The sequence below is a fragment of the Elephas maximus genome, chromosome X, assembly GCF_024166365.1.
Source record: "Elephas maximus indicus isolate mEleMax1 chromosome X, mEleMax1 primary haplotype, whole genome shotgun sequence".
Lineage (NCBI taxonomy): Eukaryota > Metazoa > Chordata > Mammalia > Proboscidea > Elephantidae > Elephas > Elephas maximus.
In genome coordinates this window covers 78,446,173-78,459,022 of record NC_064846.1, presented here as the reverse complement: position 1 = coordinate 78,459,022, position 12,850 = coordinate 78,446,173, and the positions used below count along the sequence as shown (strand labels likewise).

At 37.3% G+C, this 12,850-nt stretch overlaps 1 protein-coding gene across 4 annotated transcripts in view; it reads left to right on the top strand.

Moving 5' to 3' along the window:
- Window positions 1-12,850, top strand: part of DACH2 (dachshund family transcription factor 2) — a 758,076-nt gene that overhangs the window by 351,037 nt on the left and 394,189 nt on the right. The gene's annotated exons all lie outside the window — the stretch shown is intronic.

The following is a 12,850-nucleotide window of genomic DNA, read 5'->3' as shown; positions in this document are numbered from 1 at the left end:
TCTAGACAAGCACAATCTAATATTAATATAATGTGAGTCACAGATGTGGGCCCCACGTGTAATTTAAAAATTTTTAGTGGCCACTTTTAAAAAGTAAAAAGAAATAGATAAAATTAATTTAAAAACACGTACCCAAAATTGTGTTGTCACAGCATGTAATAATATAAACATATTAATGACATACTTTGCATTATTTTCTTGTACTAAGGCATCAAAAAAAATTTTTACTTACATGCCAGTGTTCATAACTGCATTATTCACAATAGCTCAAAGGTGGAAACAACCCAAGTGTCCATCACAGATGAATGGATAAACAAAATGTGGTCTGTACACACAATGGAATATTCTTCAGCCATAAGCAGAAATGAAGTTTTGATACATGCTGCAAAATGGATGAGCCTTGAAAACATTATGCTAAGTGATATAAATCAGACACAAGAACACATATTGCTTGATCTGACTTATATAAAATATCTAGAATAGACAAATGTATAGAAGCAAAAAGTTTATCAGTGGTTACCAGGGGGCGGAGGGAGGGGGAAATGGGGAGTTATTCCTTAAGGAGCGTTGAGCTTCTGTTTGGGGTGATAAAAAAAAAAAAAAAAAAACATTTGGAAATGGATAGTGGTGATGGTTGTGCAACAGTGAATGCAATGCCACTTAAAAAATGGTTAAAATGGCAAATATTTTGTTATATATATGTTACCACAATGAAATTAAGCACACACACACAACTTCCATTGTGTTTCCTTTATCTGGATCCATTTGCTTTGCTTCACAGAGGATTAATTTTTACATACAATTTAGTTTCCCAAGATTTTGGAATTTCCTCAGGATTTTGTTTTGGGTTTTTTGTGCTTTAGGTGAAGGTTTACAGAGCAAGTTAGTTTCCCATTCAATAGTTTATACACAAATTGTTCCATGACATAGGATGCATTCCCCGCAAAATGTCAGCACTCTCCCCGTTGCTACCCTGAATTTCCCATTTGCATACCTCTGGTTTTTCTGCCCCTTCCTGCCTTTTCATCTTTGTTTTTGGGCATATGTTGTCCTTTTTGTCTCATGTAGGTGATTGTTCTAAGGAGCACTTTCCTCATGTGTGTTATTGTTTATTTATAGGCCTGTCTATTGTTTGCCTGAAAGGTGAGCTCTGAGAATGACTATAGAAGGGTGTCTGCGGGCTATAGTCTCAGGGATTCCTCCAGTCTCTGTCCGACTGGTACATCTGGTCTTTTTTTTTATGAATTTGAATTTTGTTCTACATTTTTTTTTCTCCACTCTTCCTGAGCGCTCCTATGGTGATCCTGGTCAGAACAGTTGGTAGAGGTAGCTAGGCACCACCTAGTTCTTCTTGTCTCAGGCTGATGGAGGCTGTGGTTCCTGTGGTCCATTAGTCCTTTGGACTAATTGTTTCCTTGAGTCTTTGATTTTCCTCACTCTGCTTTGCTCTAGACTGAAAGAGACCAATAGTTGTATCTTAGATGGCTGTTAGCAGGCTTTTAAGACCCCAGATGCTACTCGCCAAAGTAGGATGTAGAACTAGGTTATGCCAATTGACCTAGATGTCCACCGGGACTATGGTCCTTAGCTTCAGTCCTAGTAACTCTGTCCCACAAGGTGTTTGGTTATGTCTAGGTTGTTTCCATGACCGTGCCCCCTGTGTGTCTATTATATATACAAATATATATGCTTCACTTATGAATATGTATACAGAAGTATCCACAGCCAAACCCATATATGCATGTGGGTGTACTCCCATACACTCTCCTATGCCTATTTGGCATACATATGTAACTATGTATCCATTCATAAATTATTGTTTGTTATTATTCTTGTGACAGGATTGTGTATGTTATTTACATATTTGTTGCCTTTTATTCTTGTGTACCACTCAGTGTAAGACGTAAAAAATTTGGTGTGTATTGTACAGCTACACAACATTTCAATTTGAACCCACCACATTTGAAATGCTTAACAACAATATGGGCCTGGTGGCAACCTTATTGGACAGCACAGCTCTAGATATGTGTAGGCAAATAATTCAAGCTGTGTAACCTTGGGCAAGTTACTTAATGCATCTTTGCTTCACTTTTCTCTTCTGGAAATGGTGTAATAATAGTACCAACTTCATAATATTGAGATTAAATAAGTTAATATGTGTAAAGATTCAGAATCGTGCTTGGCACATAAGTGTTCAGTGTTAGCAATCATTGTTATTATCATTACTTTATACTACTGTCTTGGTTATCTAGTGCTGCTGTAACAGAAATACCACAAATGGATAGCTTTAACAGCAAAAAAAATTATTTCCTCACAGTAAAGTAGGCTAAAAGTCCAAATTTAGGGCTTCAGCTCCAGGGGAAGGCTATCTCTCCCTGTCGGCTCTGGAGGAAGGTCCTTGTCCTCAATCTTTCCCTAAAAAAAATCTTTCCCTGCTCAAGGAAATTCTCAGGCACAGGGACTCCGTGTCCAAAGGACGCACTCTGCTCCTGGTGCTGTTTTCTTGGTGGTGTGAGGCCCCCCTTCTCTGCTTGCTTTTCTTTCCTTTTTATCTCTTGAGAGAGAAAAGGTGGTGCAGGCCACACCCCAGGGAAACTCCTTTACATTGGATCAGGGATGTGATCTGGTAAGGGTGTTACAATCCCACCCTAATCCTCTTTAACATAAAATTACAATCACAGAATGGAGGACAAAACCACATAATACTGGGAATCATGGCCTAACAAAGTTGACACATATTTTTAGGATACATAATTCAATCCATGATGACATATTTTGATGTATGATAAATTTTTATATTTCATATGTAACTTACTATAACAGAGCTTTAAAATGGAACAGTATCAGCTAAGCAAAACTATTGTTTGGTTTTAAGACTTCAGGGAATATTTTTGGTTAAAGGCTAAAAGATTATCTTAGGGTAGTAGTTTTGGGGGTTCCTGCAGCCTCCATGGATCCAGAAAGTCTGGATTCTATGGAAATTTGAAATTACATTCTGCATTTTCCCTCTTTTGATCAGGATTCTTCTATAGAATCTTTGATCGAAATGTTCAGTAATGGTAGCCAGGCACCATCCAGTTCTTCTGGTGTCATAGCAGAAATCAAACGATAGTTTAGCTTATCTAGTAAAAAATGTTTGCCTTGAGCATTATACTTTCTTAAGAACTACCTACATGGGATCGAATCGACAATAGCAACTTAGAAGGTTAGATAGGATCCTTAGGGGGCAGTGAGTGTATGTTAATGGGGGAGGAACAACTCAGAAAAAGTGGGTGAGAATGTTGCAAAACCATTCACTGAATTGTACATGCGAAACTGTTGAATTGGTGTATGTTTTGCTGTGTATATTCTCAATAACAAAATAAATAAAATTAAAAAAATAGAACAATACAGTTTAAGTGAAAAAATGGAACGCTTATCAAAATTAGAACTATAATAAACTCCTTTAATACATGCGTTCATCTGTACTAAACAGGTAAATAAAGATGGGTGATGATAGTTTTAGCATGTGGCTAAATAATGACACTGCAGGTATGTCCGCAATCACCAGTATGTGATTACAGGAACATTGATGGCTGTATTCCTGGCATCGACACAGTATCAGCATGTTCATATTTTAGAAATGCTTCCTACATCTGCACTTCCCATTATCTGTACTTTCCGGCCTGGGAACATAGATGCTGTCAATCATTTCTCAAAGTTGTGCCTGCTCAGGAAACAGGCAATTACTTAATAGCCATCTTTGGCTTTGTGTTTTCACTTTGATTTTATATATATATATATATATATTTAAGTAAATCTTTCGAAGTGTCCTGTTTTATAGTTAGGAATTGCCATATATTTGAATGAATTATAACAAATTATGGAGAGATGACCTAAGTCATTTTAGTCATTTGTCAATATTTTCTCTTTAGTATTTTAATGTTCAATTTGTGCCTGTCTGTTAAACAGCATTTCTCTCAAAAGTGTGTGATCTCAATTTCTGAAATATTTCAATCAATTAAGTCTTGTCATCATCAGTTTTGATTTATATATTACTTATAAATGCTTGTTTCTGGTGTATAGAGGCTGCTAGCGTAGTAGCTTTGTATTTCTTTGTCCATATCTACTTAAGAGACTTTTAGAAATGATAGCATTTTAAAATAGCATCTAAAAATCTTTTCAGTCAATATAGTGCATTAACTGTCAGTGTGTGCCTAGGCTGTTTGTTTCTTTTGAAATATCCTACTTAAAAAAAAAAAATCCTACTTAGGTTATACAAAACAACTTTGAATTTGACATAGCCACTCTTCACTGGAAGTAAGGAAAATTGTTGCTCAGACGCAACTGGTTTGTTACGCTATTCATTTACTTTTGTGGGTAGTTAATGTACAGAAAAGGAGAATTCTTCCTAACGAAGAAAGACCAAATCAAAAAAAACTGACACTCAGAAGGTGTGGAAGTTGCTATTGAAATCTCCATAAGCCATCCTGACGGCTATTTTTCCCCATAAAAAGACAGGAAAGATTAACAGCATAAGGAATAAAAGAGGTCCTTTAGGCTGGTACGTTCAGCTTACAAATAGAGAGGGATGAGGTCCAGAGAGGTTTGGTGATTTGCTGAAGATTATAGAGATAATAATGGCAGTTACAAATCTGTTGTAACACTCTCAGGTCTCTGAATATGCTTATTTTTACAACTACTGTGTTTAGGAAAACAGCAGTTTATGTGTATCGGTACATAGGTAGATATGGCATTTTTCATAGTTTTTCTTGCTAAAATAAGATACTTTATGATATCTTTCTTCATAATTTTACATTGAAGATTTAGTAGTTTTGCCTTCAATTATGTAAAAAATGAAAATGGCATGCTCAAATGAAGAATAATTTGATTAGAAAACATGACCACAACGTTTTCCTTTGAGGTAATTGTGTGCTGGTAAATGTTTAACCACTGACCCTGGGGTGGGGGATACACTGATTCGTAGCATTTTCTGATTTCTGTGGTTTAGGTAATCCTACCATGTCCGATTTCAAGCTATCAACAGAAGATCATTAATATAAAGATGGGAACTGATGCTCACAATTGGCTTTTGCAAGCTGGTACGAGCTCAAGCTGGTTCAAGTGCGTCACCACTTTCGGAGCACAAACTACCAACTGGCAATCCAATTAAGGGACTTTTCATGTCATTTCGGTCCTGACTTAGTTTATGTACATGCACGTACACTAATGCACATACGCATCTGACCCCTGAATTTCATGTCTCTGTCTGCATTCTCTTTAAGACCCAATAGCCATTGCTTTGATAAAAGCTTACTATTTACCCAAGTATTAAAAGTATTACTTTCAGTTATAGCAGTTCTTTTCATAGGAAGATGTAAATCTTAATATTAATCACTGCATTTTAGGAGAAAAAAAAACAAACAGAAGAAAAGAAGTATTTCCCAAGAACACAAGTAGTAATACTTCGACAAAATCCCCACACTTTTCACTTTGGCTTTAGGCCTTAAATAATCTGACATACTTCCTTTAACCATATTCCACACTCCTACTCACTCCTTCAAGGAATAAAATTGTAGAAAACAATGCTGTTTAAAGGAGAAAGCTTGAAAAATAAACTACGAACTTCCAGCGTAATGTTTCAGAGGACGGAAACATCTTGTATTCATTGCAATTTATCTGGAACACAATTTACTTAGACTATCTGTAGTCCTCTTAGTCAGAGGTGATTAACCACCGATTTTAGAGCATCAACAATTGCACAATGTTAATGTTTAATTAGCAAAAGGGAAGCACCTGTAGTGTGGAGGAAGAGACTCCAAGATTAGACTATATGCATTCAGTTTGTAACAAAAGACAAATAAATGAGCATACTATTTATCTTCAGGAAAAATATAGCTGCTAAGTTGTTAGATAGTCTCAACTCATGGGAAGTACAAGCAGTAAATAACCTTTCGCATGTGTATTTCATTGCTGGCTTTTTACCAATAAATACCAATGAGGAATGTTTGTGAGGTTTCCTGTCCTGCCAGCACAAAGGCAGGCTGGCTGTGCTGAGGAAGGTTAGACAGATCCATGACACCTTCAGTTCACTATGTCATGCTACGCACTTGACATGTCGCCTTTCACCAAAAAAAAAAAAATTATTTACCACCTCGCATTCACCTAATTCTCTTCTTCATCAGCGTTCATGTATTCAAATAGAGATTATTCGAAATGCTTCCATAACACCTTTCCTTTGCTGCCACTTTCCCATTTATAATTATCCTTTTAGGAAAGGATAAAAAGATTTAATATGATTATTCTTGGCAACAGGCCTAAGGTGAAACCCTGCTGTATTTAATGTGTAAATTATAATGTGTACAGTTGTGAAGTGGGGTTTTGTGAAATGCTCAGGTAACTGCAAGAATTGAAAGGAAGCTGTCAGAGAGTTTGCACTCGTTAGTGGCTGATATTCATCAAAAAGCATCTCATAATATGTTATATCTGAAGGGTAAATGAATAGTTTAAGTTAAACAAAACCACTAACTTTCTGGAAGACAGGAAGATAAAAGATACAATAGCCGCTCAGCAAGGGTTTAGGAAAAAGCAAAACCCCTTCCTTCCTCACAATTGCTTTGAAGCTTATTTGGAGTGATTAATTTTCCTGTGGCTTAATGTAAATTGAGAATTAAATAGAAACTGTGTTACCTTTCTGACCTTGCTGACCAACTGACCTTGCTTCCCCAGTTTTCAAGTTAAACTTGTGTGTGGCTTTCTAAGCAAATGTATTTGAAGCAGAATCAATCCTTTCATCTAAATAGGAAACTAGAGGAAAACATTTTCTGGTTTTTATATCCTGCCAATTTGCAGAAATGTTTCCCTGCTAAATTTGGATTGCAAAAATATTCAGTCTGCTTTTCTTCGATTGTGCTAATTGGTAACCCTGCCACCTGTTCATTCTGGTATTTTAAACCAGTTTGGGGCGAGTTCAGGAGAAAATCAATACATTTGGCTATTATTTCTCTCTCTAGGGTGTCAAAGGAAGCTTAGAAAAGCACTTACAATAGCAAAGTACAATGTATCCTGGCAAAATATTCTAAATAATTCTCTTACGCTTCCTTCCTTCTACCTTTTTTTCTCCCTCCCTTCCTTTCTCCCTTGCTTCTTATTTCACTGCTTCCTTCTTCCCTCTGCTCCTAAATAATTGTTGAAGTTTATTTGGTACCAAGACTATGTCAGGCACAGTGAAGCAATACCTATATAATAAGGTACATTCCCAAGAAACACAGTCTAGATAAGTAGCTATTTCCTATTTACATTTCAGTTTCCATAATAGGCAGAGTGGGACAAACTGCTCCTCTTACCAGGGTGCTGAGACAAACTTAATTTACACCCACAAAATGCCTAAACAGGATGAAAGTGCTAAACACATGCAGGAAATGCCTTGCTGTTTTGAAAATGGAAGGAGGGTTAGGGTGAAGGTTATCACAGCTCATCCATGTGCTGGATATTTTGTTGCTCAGTATATCCCATTGGTGGGGTTAAACTGCCAAGAGTGTTTAAGAACTTCAAATCTTCATTGGTTTTGACCTTGGGAAATATTATTTCTTCCCTAAAAGGAGAAACCATCAACAGGTTTTTACTACTAAGAGTAAGCTTTAAATTATATTTAATAATTTATTATGTAATTGAAGCAGGTTAGCTAAATTTGTCTTAGAAAAAGTTATCACGGATGAAGCACATTAAATTTTAGGGTAGAAAGGTATATTTCTATCTCCTCCCACCTTAAGGAGGTGTTATTTAACACCATATTTGTTATTGTCTAGCCTGCTGTGCCAGAAAATAGCATTCTCTGAAAGCAGAGAGTAAGTAACTCCCAGAAGGAGAAAGTCCAAAGATAATGAAAACATATTCTAAGAGAGTCTGCCACAGACATTTTTTTCAATAATAATAATAAAAGAACAATGGAGTAGATAAAAGCATGATAAAGAAAGCAAAAGCATACACAGAATAAAAACATACTCCCATTTTCATTTATAAATATTATTCCTTCATGCAAACTTTGAAGAGATTTTTCATACACCTTTTACTTCCTTCCCCTCACTATATTTAAGGATAAATTTGGTGCCTTCAGGTGTTAGACAGCGTACTGAAGAGTGTATATGTATGTACTAAATATATATACATATTGCACTTGCTCATGGTAAAACTGTAGTTTTATATTTTGAGCTGTATTAAGGCATTTTTCCAAGGTTGAAATGAACTATGTGTTTAGCTATCAAGAACATGCCCAGAACAGCATATCCTGCTCTTACAGGCCTGTGCAGGATTTGAATCTAAAGTTAACTCATGGATAAACTGGTGAAATTTGGTTTCAAGTTTATCTTGCTTCAGTTAGAAGTCGATTTGAATACTGGATCACATTGCTGATTTTGCAACATTGTCTTGCTGCTAACCAAAAACAAACAAAAAAAAACCCACTGCCATCAAGTCGATTCCGACTCATAGCGACCCTATAGGACAGAGTAGAACTGCCCTATAGCGTTTCCAAGGAGCTCCTGGTGGATTTGAACTGCTGACCTTTTGGTTAGCTGCCATAGCACATAACCACTTAAGCCACCAGGGTTTCCGTCTTGCTTCTAGGAGGAACTATATGATCAAATTGTCATCAGTCAACAGCAGTGTCAATGAGAATTTCACCCGGAAGGTAGACGCATATTAGCTGTGGCCTCTATTAATTTTCATTTAGTTTCAGAAAATGGCAAAACATTCTACTGTGAGTAGAGAGAACGTTAAAAAGCAGAATCTCAAATATGCAACTTACATGGCTTTTATTTTTTTGTTTTATGGCTAAAGAAAAGATGTGGGGATAGACTTGGGGCAAAAATACTATACTTTTAATGAGAAGGTTCTCTTTTATAGGAAGAGTCTGTCCTTATTGGGTAGGGAAAAGCTAGAGGGAAATAGAAAAGTAACCTTTGTTACTTGTTAGATTTGGTAGGTTGGTTTCCACTTCCTTCACTGTTTTCTAAGTATATTTGGCATACAGGCAGTCCCCGAGTTATGAACAAGACCCTTTACTGTGTCTTTCAGTCTTTATGTCAAATTCGTAGATAAGTTGGAATAGATGCATAGAGTTCTTGTTTAGCCTTACTTCAGTGCAGAAAAAGGCTCAAAGCCTTTTCAGTAATATAAAAGCGGCACATGCAGCAAGTAAGGGTGATTGTGATGACGAATTTGGTGCAAGTAGGGGTTGGTTCAATCATTTCATAGTGAGGGCAAATTTACATAACATTAAAGGGCAAGTATGAGTGGTCTATAAGTCAGATGTTCATAACCCGGGGACTGCCTGTAACTGAATAGACTAAATGTGATACTGTTTTTGATTTAGAAATTTTAAGAAAAGCAGCTTCAGGGACACCTCTATAAAAATATTATCAAAGCAATTGTATGACATAACATATTACTACTATGTAAAATGAGAATCTATTTAAAGTGGAAAATTTTGCTCAAAGATGCTTGCAGGGCAACAAGTTTCTCTTTATATGTGGCCTTTCTGGCCCTGGGCTTGTATTTCTATCAAGATAATTTACTAGACCACAATCTTGGAAAGGAATTGTACAGTTTACTATGCAAATGAGGTGTGTGAAACTCTTGTAGGGCCTGGTCAACTGCTGTGCAAACTAGGTGATTGTGACCTACTTAGGGGATTGATCGATTTTGCCATCCTGCTAGGCTTAAAAGGACCAACCCCAGAGAGGTCAGCAAGGACCTCACTACCATCGAGAAGGTGAGTCAGGAGCGGAGCGCATCCTTTGGACCAGGGGTCCCTGCACTGAGAACATCCTAGAAGCAGGAGACAGAGAGCTGTAACACGAAAGATGGCAAGAGATGGCAGAAGACAATATGAGCAGAGAGAATCAGAAGACTGGTCCAAGATGGCTGCATTGGGCTTCCTGGTCCATGGAGTGAGGCAACTGCAGTGGGTTTACTCACTCACCCATGGAGCAACAGATCTGAGTGCCTCCGGGCAGAAGGCTTGCTGGTGGAGTGGGGTGCCTACGTGCACTTGAAGGCACAGCCAAAAGAGTTGTAACGCTTGCCCAAGAGGGCCTGTCAGCAGAGGCCTAGCCTGAGTGGGGCCAGTGGCAGAGGCCCAAGAAGGAGCTAAGATCTGTCTTGACTGGATTCTGTCCTGACTGACAAACTGCATCCTGTCTCCTAAGTTGTTCCTGTTGATCTTGATCCTGAATTGTAACCTGTTACTTCTCTAATAAACCCCATAATTCTGAGTCGGGTCTGTGAGTTCTGTGTGGCCATCACAATGAATTATCGAACTCAGCAGATAAGTAGAGAGCGCCGTAGGAAGGACTGTTGGTGTCAGAACTGGTAAAAAGTTTGGAGGGTAGAGGTACGTCTGACCTCCATCTCCTAGAAGTTAGCTTTGTGCTGATTCTGATTCTCTCTTTTCCTCGTGAATGTAGACAGGCCTTGGTACTGCTAGTTTCTAATGCTTATTATTTTATTATGGAGGATTTTAGAGAGAGAAGTTGCCTATTCCTCATAATTCCTAGAATCAAGTCATTTTGGTACGCATTTATCAGATGATAAAACTGAAGCAGAGAGCTTAAGTGAGTGTCTCAGGATCACAAGCTGAATCAATGTCAAAGTAAATTCAAGCAGAGTTTCTGAGTTCACAGCCTGCTGCTGGTCTATTGAATTGTGCCTTTTCATGGAAACCATAATTTAAGAAGAAAAATGACTTAGATTTGTTAGTTTGTATCAAGTTATCTGGGCTGCATTATCTCCATATTTGCTTATGATATTTTAACCTACCCAAATTACCTGACTTCCAAATAAAAGTGAGGGAATGCAGGAAAAATTATGAGTGTATCCGGTTGCTTAAAGGCATTTCCACTGCCATGACAACCTTAAAGATCTTCATGCCCATTTACTAAAGTCCAGCACCTTAACTAACATTTGTTCCACAATCGATGACACAGAAAATTAGAATTTAGTTCTCTCTTTATTTCCCAGTCAACTGCTACTATCTATTCTGTCTTTAATGAAAATTGTATTTACTATTTCCATGCAGAAAAGAGGTATGGAGCAAAATGTTTTGGGCAGAAAGGACTTAAAAATATTTTTTCTGTCCAAGTGAGAAAAGGGGAAGGGAAAATAGTGAGAATGAAACCTGTGAGTAAACGCAAAAATGAATTGAAATTACGTTGAGAAAAATTAGAATCGTGAAATTGCAATGTAACCTTGAAACTCTTGACTTCTGCCTCAGATGTAAGAAGGTTTGGGGATGTAAATTAAGTAAATAATTAAGTACGTGGTGTAAATGTAGATGATTGGGAGAGTTGTTAATTTTTTTCGGTGAGAAAATTGTTTTCCAATATGTAAACTGTAGGATGTCTCTCTCTGACTAGAGTTTTTCTGACGTTCCAAAATGATTTCATTGTGAATTGCATTTTAACTCTGTAAATAACTGCTAGAATAGTAACAATACTTTATTACATTTGTAAGACACCTTTAACTTTTAGGAGCCCAGGTGGTGCAGTGGTTAAGAGCTCGGCTGCTAACCAAAAGGTTGGCAGTTCAAATCCACCAGCTGCTCCTTGGAAACCCTATGGGGCAGTTCTACTTTGTCCTGTAAGGTCGCTATGAGTCAGAATTGTCTCGGCAGCAAAGAGTTTAGCATTTTTTAACTTTTCAAAGGATTGTTGATATATATTGACGAATTATCTATACATCGCTATCTTGTTTTTTTTTTTTTTGTGAAGAGGATACCGTATGGTATTATGCACACATTTTACCTCTTTTTTGCAATTTTCCATAGAAACCATCCTGTAACTTCATATAACATAAAACATATATAAGCTAAAATAGATAGATGAGAAAGTAAAAAAATTATGTGTACTTTGGAGTTAATGAATTATTAGAAATTGAACAACTCAGATTGATAGAGAGATTATTTAGTTTTCATCCCCAATCTTAAAGTGAGTAAACATATCCAGAATAGTGATTGTCCTGAGGTCACACAGCTCAATAAATGGCAAAACTGGCATATTAGTTTTCTGTGGCTGCTTAAGCAATGACCACAAGCATAGTGACTTGAAACAATACCCATGTATTATCTCACAGTTCTGTAGGTCAGAAGTCTGGGCGGACATGACTGGGTTCTCTGCTTAGGACATCACGAGGTCAAAGTCAAGGTATTGGTCAGGCTAGGCTCTTATATGGAAGCTCTGGAAGAACCTGTTCACAAGCTCATTGAAGTTGTTGGCAGAATCGAGTTCATTGTGATTGTAGGAATTACGTCCCTGTTTCCTTGTTGGCTGTTAGTCTGGGGCTTCTAGAAGCCACCCACATTCCTTCACAGATGGCCTCCTCCATCTTCAAACCAGCAATGGTATGTTCTCTGACATCTTATCTGCTTTTGAAGGTTTCATATGATTAGATTGGGCCCACCTGGATAATCTCCCTTTTGATTAACTCCAAGTTATCTGATTAGTTACCTTAACCACTTCTGTGGATTCCGTTTTGCCATGGAATGTCACATGATATCACATCCTATTCACAGTTCTGGCAATTAGGGCTAAAAATATCGGAAGGGAGGAGGATTTTGGAATTCTGGCTACCACAACCGGCATCAGAATAAGGTATCAGAACTCAGGTCTAATTCCTGGTACTTTCGAATACACCACACTGAGTATCTAAGATTGCTTTAAAATAATTTTATGTTACTAAGAGTTGCCAGTTTTTCTCCATGTAGTGGAATTTTTTTTTTAAAGAATTTTAAATCAGCAAGAAAACTGGTTTCTGTATTTCTCAATTGCATGTGCACTTCAGGTGGTATCCTTATCCATAAAGACTAATGCAGTCA